Below are 13,255 nucleotides of genomic sequence, written 5' to 3' on the forward strand. Positions count from 1 at the left end.
TTGTTCTCTATTAGATCTTATTGATGGTCTTCTAAATAACTGTAACATCAGCAAACAGTGTCGGAAACAGTCCAGAACTGTCTGGATATATAAAATACATTTTCAATTGTTTATCAAATCAAATATTCTTTAGAAATTGTTTAGTAAAGTGTGAGAAATGAAAAGAACATTAAATAGATTTAAATCAAGTCTATTATGGTCTCATTTGACTTAATCTGAAGAAACCTAGTGATGTGAATTTTTTTTTTTAAATGCACCGGTTAATTTGATTTAAAAAAATGTAAAATTACATTTTTTCATTTATTTATTTGTTCCTTTCATGAAAATTATTGATGTCGAATAAGTTTACATGTTTAAATGTTTCTCTTACATATTCAACATTTTCATGATTGGAAGGGAGCAGAATTGAAGAATACAATTCTTATAATTGTCTGCTCCCTTTTAAACATTGCATCATATTTACATTTCTCACACTTTCACCTGTTGTTCAGATTTCACCACATACAGTTCAAATAAACAGTAAATACATTCCATTCATTTAGTACACACTTTCCAAACATTCTATTAAACAGTCAAGTTTGTACAAACTAATTTGTTTAGCTTTATACATCCGTTTAAATTGAATAATATTTTTCAGCTTTTTAACTGATTCTCCTGGGAATTCCACATTTTTACCCCTGCTATAGACAAACACTTTTGCTTTAGTGTTGTTTGCGGCAATTTGTTGTTTGAAATCAAATTTTCTCCTATGATTTTCATCTCCTGTGGTAAAAATAAAAAGCTTTTGTAAGTCTTCAGGTAAATATCTTTTTCTGGCTTTAAACATAACTAATGAGGTCTGCCATTTTATTAAATCTTTAAGTTTTAATAAACCTGACTTAATGAAAAGTTAATTTGTGTGATCTCTAAATTTAGCTTTATGAATAATACGAATAGCTCTCTTCTGTAATAGAATTAAGGGCATTGTATTAGTTTCATATGTATTTCCCCACACTTCAATACAATATGTAAAATAAGGTAAAACCAAAAAGCAATATAACATGTGCATAAGATGACATGGCATAATAAATTTGGATTTGTTCAGAACAAAAAGGCTCTTGGCTACTTTATTTTCTACATAAAATATATGAGATTTTCCATGTTAATTTGTCGTCCAACATAATCCCTAAAAATTTAAGTTCAGACACCTGTTCTATGTTTATGTTGTCAATGGAAAAAATCACTTCTGTTTTTTCTTTATTACCAAATACCATAAACCTAGTTTTTGTTAGATTCAAAGATAATTTATTGTAGTCAAACCACATTTTGAGTTTTATCATTTCCATTTCAATACTTTTAGCTAAGGTTTTCAGATTATCCCCAGAACAGAAAAAGTTAGTATCATCGGCAAATAAAACAAACTGTAACAACTTAGAGATATCACAAATATCATTTATATATAAAATAAAAAAGTTTAGGTCCTAGAATTGAGCCTTGTGGAAGTCCACAAATAATATTCATGAGACCAGACTTTTTACCTACAAACTGTACGTATTGTTTTCTGTTTTGTAAATAACTGGTGATCCAGTTCAGGGCGATTCCTTTAACCCCAGATGCACATAATTTAGAAATCAAGATAGAATGATCTATAGTGTCAAAAGCCTTCTTTAAGTCAATGAAAACTCCTATTGTGTATTTCTTTTTGTCAATTGCTGTTGAAATTTCTTCAACTATTTTCATTATAGCCAAATCTGTAGACCTATTAGAACGAAACCCAAACTGATTCTTACTTAACAATTAATTTTTTTCAATAAAGCTGTCTAGTTTAACAAACATTCATTCATTCATTCATTTTCTTTACCGTTTATTCCCTTTTGGGGTCACGGGGTTGCCGGAGCCTATCCCGGCCACTTGGGCGTAGGCAAGGGATGCCCTGGACTGGTCGCCAGTCTGTCGCAGGGTAGAATGTCCTCACTCACACACCCATTCACTCTCACACTCACACCTATGGACAATTTAGAGTTGCCAATCAACCTATGAAGCATGTTTTTGGACAGTGGGAGGAAGCCGGAGATCCCGGAGAAAACCCACGCATACACGGGGAGAACATGCAAACTCCACACAGAAAGGTCCCCCATTGATGTTCTGTTTTTTATGTCCCCCAGCCGGGACTTGAACCAGGGGCCTTCTTGCTGTGAGGCAAGAGCGCTAACCACTGCGCCACCGTGCAGCACAGTTTAACAAACAACTTTTCTAAAACTTTAGAACATTGGGAAATCTAAATAAATTACAAATTTAAATAGAAGTTTCTTTAGGAAAACATTAATTTCTTCATGTGTACATTTCTTGATGACTGAGAGCAGCCACATCCACGTCTTTTCATTAGTTATGTTAAAGAAACCAAGTGCTAGAGACAAACAAACTAAAACTTAAAGAAGAGAAAAACAACTAAACCAAACTCAACTAACTGGCTGTTGAAACAAGAGGAGAGAATAAACTGATGAAGACAAATCAAATAACAAACAAAAAAGCCTTGAATAACCTGGGGGTCTATCGACAAAAACAGCTGTGGTGAGTTGACAAATGGAACCTGGTGTGACGGTGACTGAGGGGAAAATAGAACCATTAGAAAGCAAGAAATCCTAAATTAGAAAGGCACAAATCCTCACGGGGGGGGCAAAGAAAGAAAATAATTCCTTTCAGTAAAAATAAATCATGAGTTTCTGTCACTCTGTACACGATTCAAATAATCTGCAGTTTCTATGCATTGTCTTATGTTTGTGATGTACATGTCTTATAGTTTTTCCTTCTAAACGTCAGTCCCAGCAGCAGCTTTCTCCTCAGGCATTAACATGTAGCTCATCATGAGTGGAGCCTGCAGAGCAACAAGAAGGAAGTCTTGAGAAAAACATCTGCTTCACTCTGACAAGCAGGAGGAGGACCAGCTCTGCAGAGAGTCATGTTCCTCTCTGGCAGCCCGGTTGACTTTCCATCATCCTCTTTTGCATTAACCTTTGTGCGATCTTAACATTCTGTTTACTTCACTTGGGGTCAAAGCCCTACCGAAGCCCTAAAATAAAGCAGCTTCATTGAATTTTAAATCTAAAATCTATTTGAAACAACACGTTACTTATGAATTCAACTCAATTTAATTGATTTTTATCACATTTATGTCTGTGAAATAAACATTATTGCAGTTTAAAAAAACCACACATCAGTCTTGAAAGTTTTCTTTAACACAATAAAAGGTGTTGTACTTGCTATTACACAAATGTGAAGTAATTGCTCCCGAATTACTGTAAGATTCAGTGACGCCAAGGGTCTCATTTACAAAGTCCTTTCTGCGCACAGAAATTTGCGTAAAGCAGGTGGAAAGGTGCGCACCCAAAACTTTTACTTTGAAAGAATATGGGGGGAAGACGCACACGTTTTTAATTTTAACTGTGCGTGAAGCAGCACTAAACTAAAAACTTTTTGTGACAAAAATGGGAAATGACTCACAGAAAAGGGCGTTCCAACTATTCTAATGTGTTAATGTTCTGCACCCTTTGAGAGGTCATTTATTAATATGAAAGAACGGGACCACACATTTTCTAAAAGCGCACTGATCGCTCCGCTCCATGGGGCTGAAGATGGAGCGATTTGCCCCTCCAGCGTCCTCACAACCCCCTTACCCCCACCCCACTCAGTTGACTGTCGCCAGAGAGCTAAAGGACACCAAATAAAGAAGATCAGATGTGTTTCTCCATTAAATGATGATACACGAGAATGGCATCAAACACTTCTGCCTTATGTTGTTTTGTTACTCTAGGTTTCTGGAATTTTAGACAAAATTGTTTCCCCAAATTGTGACAAATTTCTGCAACACACTCACACAGAAATCCACGCGCTGTGCCGAGATCCAGTTTTTAAAACTCTAAGAAAAACATTTTCAGATTTTAGCAGAGCTTCAACAAAGCTGCTTTTTAATGTTTGCATTCCAATTTCTTAAAATCTTTCACCTTTCATGGGGAGTGGGGGCATCCTGCAGGTTGGTATTTGTAACCCATGCGTGAAGGCACGCATCGCACCTTTCTTTAAATATGAAAACCATCCTTTTCTGATTTATGCGTAAACGCCATCCACACAAATCCACGCACTGTTTTAAGAGGCCGCAGAACAGTGTGAACCCCTGAAACTGGAGTCTGTGATGTTATGTAAGGAGGGCAGGAAAACCTGAACGTCACCCAAAACAAATGAGTTATGTCTGTTAAATAGAGACTGACGCATAAAGCCAGTGTGTGCCTTCCAACAGTGTGGATCCTGCTTGATGCCACCCTCTGCTGTCACAGAGCATCAATCACAAGCCTGAAAAAAAAGGTCTCTCCAGAAACATGACCAACACCTTCATTCAGACTGAAAAGCCTCTCTTAAAAAAGTCCTGCCGACATGTTTCTATTGGAAACAATTCAATAAACAAGTTGCCAGGTTCTGTTCCGTTATGTAGAGTCAAGTTCATGACCTGGTTAAAAGGCAAAAAACGCAGGAGAGATGGACCACCTATTTGACAAGTTTGTTCATGAGAAAATCTAGGTGCAGGTCTCTGAAAATGATGGTTTAGTGCAAAAAAACAAACAAAAGGTGAAGTCTCAGCAGACATAAAACCACTATAACCAAGCTGGCAGCACAGCAAAGTTGAGTAAAGCAACCTAAATGATAATTAATATTTAGATACCACTGAGAATATAGAATACTGCTTCTGCTGTTTATGTTGTCTGCTGTAAAAATCGTGATACAGAAGCAGATTGAGGCTCACAGAAGAAAAAAAAATCTTAACCCTTATAGTCTCTGAACTCAGCTGTTTGCCAAGCACTTCAACAGTTTACAATATTTTATGACATTGGCCCCAACATTTGTATAGTTTTTGTTCAAAATTTAATGTGAAGATTTCAAAGAGGTTTGTAGCGTTGAAAATTTTGGATTAAAAAAGTACAGCAAGAATTATGATGCATATTTGTCACTGGATTAAATCCATGTATCATTTAATATAGTTTAGTGGCGCTTTCTGGTTCAAGTCCCGTCTGGGGACCCTAAGCAGAACAACAATGGGGGACCTTCCTGTGTGGAGTTTGCATGTTCTCCCCGTGCATGCGTGGTTTCTCCGGGGTCCCAATATAAAATAACACAAAGAAATAACCACAAGAGGGTGACAAATAAAATCTGATGACTATCAAAGGTAGAACAATCTTAGGAACCCTTTTCACAAAGGTATATGAATTAAAAATGTGTACTTTAATAAATTAGAAATTAAATAACAGTAGGCATTAATAGACTTCAAATACGGTAAAATCAACGAAATTGCATATTTCGAATGATCTACTCTACAGAAACTATGTCCTAGAAATCAACACAAGCTTTTATTTATTTATATTTTATTTTATTTTTTTGGCTAAATTCGGCATAATTAAAAGACCCCCGGGTGCTTTTACAATAGATCCAAAGATGATTGGAGTGGGTCTTTAAGATATTCATTCAGAAATGTCTCCACTCCGAAGTTACACCTTTTACCACTAGGGGGAACCGTACCCCTGTTTCTGCACTGACTGGTTTTTGAATTTCCTTTCAGCTGGAGGGGAAGCTCACAAGGAACTTCAGGACTGAGCTGCACCTTGCAGGCAGCTGCTAGGTATTCCACAGCAGGAAAACAAAGGTGTTTAAAAAAATGTACTTCCTTTATTTTCCTCTGGAAGTTGGAAACTTTTCCTTTAGTTGCACGGCTTCACTGTTTCACCTAACAGGTATAAATATGACATTTCTGCCTGTTTCTGAATGACAGGAAGAGGTTATCTCAGAGGAAGTGGAAGTAGGAGCGTCCCTCTGTCGTGCTCATGCACACCCGCCCTCCATGGTCTTCCATTTGCCTACCCATCCTGTAGCTGGGACCTTTGTGAGCCAGGAACACCCCCGTTTCGCTGGTCCGTGGCTGCCTGCTAGTATTTTGGTAATCGTCATCCTCTCTGACCTGCTGGCCCGATCCTGGCGCCAGGAGTCTCCACGCCTCCCCTCCACCCCCTCTGACCGCCCACCCCCAACCCCACGGATAATTCAGACCAGCTGTTGCAAGGTGCCGTGCCTACTCCCACCCAATGCAGACTCACACTTGCCTCCTCTGCAGGCCTGAGTTAGTCAGGCTCAGGGAGGAAAAGAGCCAGGCTGTGGGATTTTTTTGGGCCCCTCAGCCTTTGCGTTGGGTCTCACTGGTCCATAAAATAAATCCAAGTCAATCACAATCCTGGGTTCTGCTCTGCAACAAATCAGAGCCGTGTCTGGATCTGATGTTGTCCCACATTGTATAGTCCTCTGGCTGGCTTTCAAATACTGATATTTTTCTCTTTTGTTTTTCTCACCACTTAATATTTTCTCCTTCCTCTAAATGTTTTTGCGTCCTAATGATTTGGAGTGTGTGTCACAGTGAGAAGGGAGAGTCAACAGAGCCGTCTCTTCATGGGAGTCACATGAAGAGCATGTGCGTCCTCAATGATCAAGTGATACTGCAAGGATATTGAGCCTTATTGCCAAGGAATGTATGACAAGAAGGGGGAGGGGGGTGGTCGGATAATTTTAATTTTTTTATTTTGGATTTTCAGTCCATTCCTGTGCCTATTCTTTTGCACAGGCGTGTGTTTTTAACATTCAGGGGCTCTGTGTAAAGTTAGGTGCCTCTCAGTCTATGGTCTAACCACAGTGGGACTCTGGACTGAGATGGAGGGGAACCCCAAGCTTTTGATCCTCACTCCTCAATCCCAGGCTCTGCTGAGTAACAGGCCATGAGTGAACTGCAAGCATCTGTGTGTGTGTGTGTGTGTGTGTGTGTGTGTGGGTGTGTGTGTGTGTGTGTGTGTGTGTGTGAGAGAGAGAGAGAGAGACAGAGATTTTGGCCTTTTTTCCCTTTTCCAGCGGCGCTGGTGGTGGTGCGGTTGCCTCGTAGAGCGGTGGTGGATGGTTGTCAGAAACAGAGGCCCAATAGAGCTGGACGGGGGGGGGGGCTGTTACAAAGAGCTGTTCTGGTGGAACTATGGAGGAAAACAGTTCATGCTGCATTGGGATTTCCTGTCTTTGCCTAGGCTACCCCCCACCCTCACCCACACCTCTTTAGCCTGTCTATCCACTCTAGTATTGGTGAGATGGGACTGAAACACTGCAAAAGAAGGTTTTAACAGTGGTCCAGCTTATAGTAAGGGCCTCAGGGTTTGTGGGGTGACAGATTCATCATTGATCCAGACTTTTGGTGTGAGCCTTCATTTCCTCTCTTGATCTGTGCATCCACATACTTTAAGTGGTTTGTACTTGCATCATCTATGGCTGTAGTGGGCACTAAGAGTAGGGGTGTAATGATTAATCTTAACAACGATTCGATTTGTATCATAGTTTGTAGTTGACGGTGCGATTCATAGTCAATATGGGTTCTTTTGAATGATCCGATTCATTGACTTAAAATGGATTCAGAATATCTTTAGCCAAAACTTGTGACTCAGAGATAAATACCTGGTACTGAACAGTGCAGGTAAAGTTTTCCAGATTTCTAGTCTTTCTTGCAAGATAATCAAATTTAAATTAGACGTGTGTACGAACAAACAAGTAAACAAGAATTAATGTCAAATCCATTCACCTTTTAGTTTCATAACATTATTAGAACATTCTATCACACTGTACGGTCACATGTCTGTGCTAAATTCAAATTGTTTTTCACACTGTAACAATCATTTATGCTGCCATCACATGTGTTGTCTGCTGTGATGCACTTGGTCATTTTATTAAAAAAAAACCTACTGTGCCTCAATCCAAATGGTATTTTCCAATATCAATTGTTTCGTGTAAGAAAAAAATTTGAATGCACTGGTGTCGTAATCCAGGCATCAAGGGCCTACATGGTTTCCAATCAACCTGCTATTGAAGCTCCTTATTGACTTAACATATCTGATCCAGGTAATCAGCAGCAGATAAGGCAGTATTTTTTTTTTTTAACTAGCAGGAGAAGGCCGGCCCTTGAGACCTGGAGTTTGACACCTATGTTCTAATGGTTTAGGTCTATTCGATTAACAACTCACCTCAGACAGAGTGATCTGGTTGGACCATAGGAATATAAATCGATTCATCGATTAATCATTACACCTCCAGCTGAGAGGCTTTAAAAGACACTCACTGTGGCAAGGACAGGTGTGTCTCCATTTGGCAGCTCCCAGACGTGTCTCACTGGTGCCAAAAAGGAGGTGGATGAAGGATGTGGGGGCATAAAAGTCCTTCCAGGGCTTTGATCTAGAAGTGTCAGCAGCAGAGCTGGGGGGCATGTGTCACTCATTAGCAGCGTGGTGAGAGTGTGTCAACTAGCCTCATTTTTCTTTTAGAGGAGAGCGGAGATGATGCTGTGAAAATGGCGGCTCACAGGGTGCTCCTGCTATAAATCCTGAGGGTAGTGTCGAGGTCTGGTGGGAAGTTGGAGAGCTAAAAATAAACCGCGAAGGAGAGAACACTGCTTGCTTTAATAAGTGCCTCTGTGTGCGGAGCATTGTTTCTGTTGCTCTTTGCACTGCACGCATTTATGCTAAACTGATAGCACAGGAAGTGGAGGAGACGATCTCAGTGAAAAGCTCCACTGCCAGCATTCACTGTCCTGGGAGAGGAGGGAAATGGAAACCAGATGTCTGAGATCCAGCGTGAATATGTCAAAGCTCTAAGACTATGTTAGTTCCTCTGCTTCCCATTGGTGGACAGAAACTTTTCTGCGCTGTCATCAGTAATGTCTGTAATACTCTCTCCCAGCGGACGTCTGATGCAGCCTTGGCTGCAGCTAAGGCCTTCAGACTCTGGGAAAGAAGCTTCTCCAGTCCAGAAGATGATCATTTTCTATATTCCTTGGGTTTCAGACCTCAACACATTCCTCAAATTTCAGGTTAACTTCCCATATCCCAGGGCTCAGGCGGGTGGCAAATCTCTCAGCACTCCTTTGTGGATAGATTGCTTTCTCTTGCTTGAGAAAATAACAAGCTCCAGAGTAATGACTTAACAAGCATTGAGATAATGGCTTCAACATGTGCAGCAATGTGTGCATGTGTCTCTGTGCATGTGTGCTGTTTCGAATGCAAAAAATGCTTTGCTTGCTGGCTTGTGAGCGTCTATTGTTCGGCTGTACAGAATCGATTTCTGTTTGGTTGTTTGAAAACTGGTTGGCTCTGGAGACTCTGAGCTGTTTGGGAGCTGGAAGCCCTCGGTGTGTCACCATGACGGCTCGGCCTGTGGGGTGCTGGATCGGGTGTTTTCCATCAGAAGCAGCTGTTGCTTAGGCCTCCCACACAGGCGACAGCTTTCCAGCCTGCGTGTTCACCTAGATCTGTTTGTATCTGAGGATGTGGAGGATGGATTCATAACATGGCAGCTGCTGCATGTGTGTGTGTGTCTTTGAGAATGTCACATTTTTATCATTTAGCGTTTTGACCAGTGCTTTAAAGCCACACAAATGTTTTCTTAGGTAATCATTTCCTGTATTGTAATTATTTTATCTCTCGTCAACTAAATGGAAAGCCTCTAATGTCAAGTTCACAGCGTTCCTAGTGTTGTTGTGTTTTTTAATTATGCTCATGACATTTTTTGACTAAATTAAAAAAGTTCCTTAGCAGGAGGCAGGAGTTCATTAGAATATCACTTCTGAGTTGTGGGTGGAAACGTTGGCTAGAGTAAGAGCATCCCCAGTTCCCATTCACACGCTCTCCCACTAGCATACGGCCCTTTACAACCCCAACACAACATTACCTGTGCAACGTAATGGAAAGAATTACTGGGGCTAACCAGGCGTACAGTTTTTAGATAAATAATGAGGAAACCGAAGACAGACATGAATCTATTTATCTACAAGTAGAAGCATCAGAATGGAGTGGAGCAGAGCTTGTGGTCCGCTGACAGTAACACATGTACATCACTGCTGCAATCTTTTCCAAATGGAATTTTTTTTCGTCTGCTTCTGGTTTATAACGATTTAAATAAAGAAATATACAGAAACGTAATTTTAAGCCTATTTTTCTTTATATATGTATATATATATCCCTCTTCGTGAAAAAATAAACAAAACCTCGATTTTCATTGGAGAGGGTCTTTAAGCCAAACACCAAGTCCAGCTCCAACCCCTTTTTGGTTTCAAAAGTGAACATATGAGGCTGTTCATGGGAAGTGGCACACCTAAGGTCTCCATCATAATTACCAATCCCCTTCCTGTTAGTGACATGTTCATGTGCAGCGTGTTCATCCTCCGCGTGATCCAACTTGCCTAAAACAATCAGTTGCTTTTTCACACAGAGCTTTCGAAGTTTCAGCAAATCAAAGCCTAGAAAAAAGGAGCAAGTGTTGTTTCCCAGCACTCTGACTGATGCTGTTTACACACGGTTACACTGTGACATGTTCTGACAGGTGCGCACCAATCTACATGATCTATTTCATAACTCTATTCCAAAGCCTCAGGCTGCAGTTCAACGTCATATTGCACCTTGTCTGGGAAAATATGCTCAGGTGAAAAACAGGTGCTCTGGTGTCAGGTGTTGGGCTGGAAAAAGCTCCTAATGTGTTTAAACTTAGCTTGTAATATGGATTTTCAAGGAGTCTATATGCTTCAGTGAACTTTCAAACCAAGTAAACTCTTTGACTTTTGCCATCTAGTAAATTTTTGGAACATTTGATGAATTAATTTCACTTAAAGTTGTTCTTATGACTTGAATGTGATCTGATTAGTCCAAAAGGTTCTCTCATTTAGCCTGATGTCTGAAGCATCCGAAGGTGTAAACTTTGACCTCTTTGCTATAGTCACCTGACCACAGTTTGGAAAGACTAGGAAAGACTAAGACAAGGCAGTAAAATGAGCACAAAGAGAAAAAAACACTCAGCAGTTTGGCTCCATTTAGAAAACCTGAGAAATTGCAACACATATATTTCAGTTTATTTTCTGTTTGTGAAAAAACACAACAGAAATCAATGAGCCCAGCCACACAGTGCAAAAGTCTCCGTCACCACTCATCCCTCTTTTTTTTTGTTTCTTTTTTGCTTCAGAGGCTGTTTTTTTATCTTGTTGTCTAAATCAATAGCTCTCTAAGCTTTTTGAAAGCGCTTTTCCTGTCACTCATAGTCCAGCTCTTTGCTGTTTTCTTTCTCTTTATATTTTTGTTGCTGTTGTCTTCCCGTTCAGCCGCTGACCCTTGAATGACTAAGCATGAAAAAAGATCACAAAAACATCTGGCATCTTGAAAGGGACGTGTAAGAAACAAGAGCTGAAACTTTTACACAGTCCTGTCATTAGCAGACACATGAAATGCTTGCATGTCCTCAAATGGAAATTGTTTAAAGAAGAGTTTGATCTCATTTGAGCACCATGAGCGATTGCATTGTTTGGTGGCACAACGCCACAGCTGCTAAAAAGCCTCTCAGCTGTAGCAGAGGAGGCAGGGACTGACTTCAGCGTTAAATAAACCAGTTCTGGTTTCAACAGCGTTACATTTAATTTCAGAGTCACTCGAGGCAAGATTTGTACTGAGACCTATTGAAAAAAAAGTGAATCTGAATTAGCAAACTACTGTTAATCAGAAGTGACTCGAAACGGCGAGGTGCATTGGTCCCACCTTGACTGGCTTGTTTGAGGTGTGCCAAATAAGCCAGAATGCACCCAAAATGGAAATAATTTAAACTTTGAAGACCATGTTAGAAGTCATCTTTAATTTCCAGTATAGTCTGTTTTAGTTTTGTCCTCACCATCACTCATCATCTCCCTCAGTGTCACATAAGAATTTGGGAGTGATGGTAGTCTAAAATAGCTGGGTCAGGCTACTCTCTGACAATCTCTCGTTTCCTGCTTCGGGCTAAAGTTTGGGTTTGTTTTATTCCTGCATCTCCCCTCCCATCGCATCAGTGTGAGGCAATGCCCAGGACCATCAGGAAAAGCAGAGAACTCAGGCGCCATCCATCTTTGTGACCCCCCCCCCCCAATTTTCCTCCTCTTTTTCTCTATGCTCTCACCGGCATGGAGTCCAGACTGCAACACATGTCTCTGATCAAGTCCAGCCTGCGTCATCAGTTAGTAAACTCCAGGCTCCAGGAAAACCAACAGAGAACACATTCATAGCCGGCGACCCTGTGACTGAGTGTGTGATTCATTACTCTTTAATATGCACCCTTACCCCCATACTCAACCCACCCCAACCACTTCTCCCATGCAGCCTTGGGGCAACTCCACAGCCTGATCAAATCCATCATTAAGCATATTTGCGGTGTTACCATCGTTGGCATTATTTAGTTGATGCTGCGGTTGCTTCTTGTTGTTTCTGTTTGCAGCTCAGCAGAAAGGTTTTTCGCTCAGCAGTCTCACATTTGTATCAGTGCTGTAGTGCTTGACCGTGAGACAACACCCGGGAGGATCTCACTGATGTGCTTACTGAGGGAAAAGCCTTAACCCAGAACACTGGAGTGAGGTGATGGACACAGAGAGGTGATAATCTTGCTGAATGAGGCTGGGGGAGTAATGGATCAGGTTAGAGGTGATCAAGGAGTAAACCTCTTAAAACTAAGAAATATGTTTATTTTTAAGCATAAAGCTTGAGGATAACTGTCTCATTTTCACCCAGACAGTCCCCTTTCCACACACAGATACTATTGTTCAGGTTCCATAACACATCTAAGTGCTTCATTGGACTTGTCCACTTGCATAGAGGGGCAAAAAACAACCTTAGGTGGAAGTTACAAGATCAGTGTCAAAATGTATGCAGGTCAATGTGAGCTGCATTGAGTCTGTCAAAACAGGGGCGGACTTACCATTAGGCAAACGTTGCTGAATAACACTTTTGAGACCCCTAGCCGAACACTTAAAAAAAAAACATGTCTAATTTTGACTTGCATTATTATCAAAATCATAAAGAGCACAAATTGCTGACGTAAATTGATACTGCTCATTTGAAAGTGTTTGTCCTCCCCCACCCATGTGAAGCAATGGACTATTCCTTCAACAGCTAGTTACCATAGGCAAGGTTGCTGCTGGTCCAGCCAGCAGAAAGAGGCTTTTTTGAAGAGTTTAAAAGTGGTGAGATGAAGCGGTGAAAATGATCATTATATTGTTGATGCAATAAAAGAAAAGGAAACAAAAGAAAACTATCCATCCATTCATTTTCTTAACCAACTGTAACAAGAAAAGGGACAGAGAGGGAGAGAGAGAGAGAGGAAAGGCAAAGATAGTAAATTGGCTATATTTGTGGAAATAGAAAATGGTAAA

Source organism: Oryzias latipes, chromosome 5 (genome assembly GCF_002234675.1).
Source record: "Oryzias latipes chromosome 5, ASM223467v1".
Lineage (NCBI taxonomy): Eukaryota > Metazoa > Chordata > Actinopteri > Beloniformes > Adrianichthyidae > Oryzias > Oryzias latipes.